This window comes from Terrapene carolina, unplaced genomic scaffold (assembly GCF_002925995.2).
Source record: "Terrapene carolina triunguis isolate 2854851 unplaced genomic scaffold, T_m_triunguis-2.0 Scaffold34139, whole genome shotgun sequence".
NCBI classification, from domain to species: Eukaryota; Metazoa; Chordata; order Testudines; family Emydidae; genus Terrapene; species Terrapene triunguis.
Genome location: NW_020698490.1, coordinates 16,257 through 20,844, shown reverse-complemented (window position 1 = coordinate 20,844; position 4,588 = coordinate 16,257). Strand labels below are relative to the sequence as shown.

Sequence of the window (4,588 nt, the reverse complement as noted above, 5' to 3'; positions counted from 1 at the left end):
CCCCAAATGTGAAATAGTTATGGGTGAGGACAAAGTCACAAAGTTCAGCCACCAGGTTTGCCGTGACATTATCGGGGATACTGTTCCTGACAGCTTGTAATCCATCTTTGTGTGGAATGTTGGTGAGGAGGGCTTCTACATGCATAGTGGCCAGGATGGTGTTTTCTGGAAGATCACCAATGGATTGTAGTTTCCTCAGGAAGTGACAGTCAGTGGTGTCTCAAAGATAGCTAGGAGTGCTGGTAGCGTAGGGCCTGAAGAGGGAGTCTACATAGCCAGACAATCCTGCTGTCAGGGTGCCAATGCATGAGATGATGGGGCGTCCAGGATTTCCAGGTTTATGACTCTTGTGTAGCAGATAGAATACCCCTGGTCAGGGTTCTAGGGATGTATCTGTGCAGATTTGTTCTTGTGCTTTTCAGGGAGTTTCTTGAGCAGATGGTGTAGTTTCTTTTGGTAACCCTCAGTGGGATCAGAGGGTAATGGCTTGTAGAATGTGGTGTTAGAGAGCTGCCTAGCAGCCTCTCGTTCATATTCGGACCTATTCATGATAACGACAGCACCTCCTTTGTCAACCTTTTTGATTGTGATGTCAGAGTTGTTTCTCAAATAAATTTGCTAGTCTCTAAGGTGCCACAAGTACTCCTCGTTCTTTTTGCTGATACAGACTAACACAACTACCACTCTGAAATCTATTAATTTATCTAGTTCTCTGTTAAGCCCTGTTATAGTCCTAGCCATCACAACCTCCTCAGGCAAGGAGTTGGACATGTTGACTGTGTGCTGTGTGAAGAAGAACCTCCTTTTATTTGTTTTAAACCTGCTGCCCATTAATTTCATTTGGTGGGCCCTAATTGTTATATTATGGGAACAAGTAAATAACTTTTCCTTGTTCACTTTCTCCACACCACTCATTATTTTATATACCTCTATCATATCTCCCCTTAGTCTCCTCTTTTCCAAGCTGAAAAATCCTCGTCTCTTTAATCTCTCCTCATATGAGACCCGTTGCAATCCCTAATAATTTTAGTTGCCCTTCTCTGAACCTTTTCTAATGCCAGTATATCTTCTTTGAAATGAGGAGACCACATCTGTATGCAGTATTCAAGATGTGGGTGTACCATGGATTTATATAAGGGCAATAAGATATTCTCCATCTTATTCTCTATCCTTTTTTTAATGATTCCTAGCATCCTGTTTGCTTTTTTGACTGCCACTGCACACTGCGTGGTCATCTTCAGAGAACTATCCATGATGACTCCAAGATCTCTTTCCTGATTAGTTGTAGCTAAATTAGCCCCCATCATATTGTATGTATAGTTGGGGTTATTTTTTCCAATGTGCATTACTTGACATTTATCCACATTAAATTTCATTTGCCATTTTGTTGCCCAATCACTTGGGCACTTTTGTGAGATCTCTTTGAAGTTCTACACAGTCTGCATTAGTCTTAACTATCTCGAGCAGTTTAGTATTGTCTGCAAACTTTGCCACCTCACTTTTTACCCCTTTCTCCAGATCATTTATGAATAAGTTGAATAGGATTGGTCCTAGGACTGACCCTTGGGGAACACCACTAGTTACCCCTCTCCATTCTGAACATACCAATGGGCCAACCTGGAGAAAGTGGTGGCAGCCCTTTGATAGGTCAGCTGGTAGAGCAAAGGACTGGAGCCAGCACTCAGGAAGTCATCCTTACATCGCCCTTCTGACTCCAGCTTGAAGGAGAGCTTCTTTTTCTTCCCCTTGCTGAGAAAGACCAAGAGAAGAAAGAAAGGTCAGGTGGGCCAACTCGGTGCACAAGTCCACACTGTTTTTTCTTGCTTGGGAGCCTGAAATGAGAGACACGTGGCGGGTAAAGGCACCGCTGTGCTTACAGAAAACAGCCCACTGCTGCACACAAAGGGACCAAAGAGCATCCCAAAGCCTGGGACTGAATCAGGGACCTCTAGATCTTCAGTATAATCCTCTCCTGATTGAGCTACTTCAGCACTTGAAGGGAACTTTTTCGGCTTGCTGCTTCTCTGTCTGGGATGTTTTTGTCAGCCATGGCACACAAAAAGGGCATCATTGTGAGTGCCCACGAAGGCAAGATGAATTTTTGCCTGCCTTGCTCAGCTTGACTTGCTTCCTCACCCCATTCCTGCCTTAGATCCTGGGTTACCTGGTGGCTGAAGGTGGTCTATTGTCTCAAGCGGTGCCAGAGCCTGACACAGTGCCCCTGGGCAGCCTTTACTCTGCACATGCCGGCCATGCACGTTTGCAAATACTTTAAAGCTCCTGTCAGTAAGTTCTGGGGACACTGGCTCACCTTTAGAGGAAGCTCCCTAAAATTTGCCTGTCTCACCCAGTGGTACATTGACCTCTGTTCAGACTGAGCCGAAGTGGGGGGCTCGCTGCTGTGACCGCCGCTGCTGTGAAGGCGGCCACTGTTTCGGATGAAGCCATCCTGCAAGCACCTTCAACCTAGCCACCCACTGAAAATCCTGTGGGATGTAAGGTGGGACTAGAAGAACACTCGGGGGACGGGCTTCCTAATCTCCTCCCCCTTCTGACATCATCAGCCATCTCATACCCGGTGCTGCACCCAGTGAGGAAAAAATAAAATACGGCCATATCCGAAGAGTCAGGTGCGTTCTTTGTGGTTGCCCTGCCATTCCTCTCGGGCCCGACCTGACCTCCATCTCAGCCACCCCTGAAAACTGAAAAACAAAAAAGTAGAGCCGTAAAAGGCTTCAAAGCCCACCAGGCCCAACCCCCCTTCTAATACGGCAGAAAAGCCACACTTCTCCTGACTAGGTAGGGACATCCTATTGCCCCAGAAGAAGTGGAAGGCCATCATGTTCGGTCTCAGCAGCACTCGTGGAGCAGGGGGAAATACATGGCTGAAGAAATTCCCCACAGCCAAAAGATAGGTCTTGAGCATCACAACTTTGTAGGCTAATGACAAGGTCCACTTACGCCACTGGCCAAGCCATTCCTCACAGGCCAGCAACTGCTTATCCCACTTCATGTTTCCCACCTCATCCCCAACTGAGTGCTAGAAGGCCCAGCTCATCAACCTGCCCGCTCTTGCAGGGAGGAATATTAAGCCTCCTTCCCTTAGGCCCGCCCTTCAGCATTCCTGGGGAACACCAACACCGCCCAAGTGACTTTGGGCCAGTAGGTCAACCAATCGGGCTGCCTCCTAGGCCAGGCTGCAGCCCAGCTTCAGGACTCAGAGGAAATGGAGCTCGCATCCCTATCTACAGGTCTCCAGGCACGGCCAGCCTTCCGGATCAAACGTCCCCTCTTGCGCTCAAGTCACAACAGCTAGCAGGGAAAAGACAGGTTACCATGTCATTTGAGCGAGCAAGATGAAGCTTTGGAAATCCCAGGATGGTTAGCTGGCAACCAAAGGACCCCAAGGTCCCATTGAGACTTAAACTTTGATTGCAGGATTCAAAGCCCTGAGTGGCAGCCCTTACACCATGGGACCAACAAGGGAGCTCTTGACCTCTGTTGACTTCTGGCAGGGAGGACTCTGTGGGGACAATTTTTTTCTGGCAGGGAGGACCCAGTGGGAACATTCGTCTCTGACCAGCCCTGAATTTGCTCAAAAAGTCAGCACACAGCGCTTGCTGCTGGCCCAGAGGCCTTTCTTCCTCCGGACTGTGAGGCCAGTGGACAGGTGAGGAAGTAGCACCTTCAGTCCCAGGCAGTAAAGGGCCCTTCCTAGGAAAGGCCAAGTCCTGAAAAGGAAAAAACCTGGAGTCAAGAAGAGTCCTATTGAAGTTCTTGGGGGATAATGTCTCTCTGCCTGACCAGGGACTTGAACCCTGGACCCTCAGATTAAAAGTCTGATGCTCTACCAACTGAGCTAGCCAGGCTCACATGTAAAAGGGGCAAATTTCATGCAGAAGAAAAACTAGCCAAGAAAAAGAGAGCTGGAAACAATACAGAAAGCCTGCTACTCTCGCTCTCTTAGCAGTCCTAGCCCCAGCCTGCTCCTCCATCTGGAGCCCTGAGGCCTTATTCTTTTTTTTTGTTAAATATCAAATCCAGGAGAAAACACAGTTATACAAAGTAAAACGAAATCACAAACAGAAATGTCATTGGAAATACAAAAATAGAAAAGGAAAATGCAATCCCCATCACTTGATCCTCTCTGGGCCATTCCTGAATCGAGATCACCCACTAAGGTCCCTGTGTGCTTACGAGAAATCTGGAGGAACCCATACCACAGCCTGAACATGAAACTCCACCACTCCCAGGTGCCGCAGTAAAACCCTTTCCCTGCTGTGATGTTGCACTCCATATGATTTTATGAAAATATGCTAATGAGAGTGAATATAATGTAACTGGAATATGCTTCATGCAAAAGGTCTCTTGTAAGGTATCATTACAAAGCTTATAATCTACTGTGTGTGTTCATCCTATTTGTATGCACCTATTATTCTTGTATCTGAAACTAGAAATATGAAATATAACTCTGAGGTCCTGTTGTAATTATGCAAAGTGTGGGCCATTAATAGTGGTTTGGAATCTTGATGGCTCCCATTAACCAGGACAATTGACTGTAGATGGCTCTGTCCTGCACCATCTGTGT

At 47.0% G+C, this 4,588-nt stretch overlaps 1 non-coding gene across 1 annotated transcript; it reads right to left on the bottom strand.

Moving 5' to 3' along the window:
• Positions 1-3,796: 3,796 nt before the first annotated feature.
• TRNAK-UUU lies at positions 3,797-3,869 on the bottom strand. Its single transcript has one exon. It is a non-coding gene; the product is annotated as a tRNA-Lys (tRNA).
• Between the last annotated feature and the right edge of the window lie 719 nt (positions 3,870-4,588).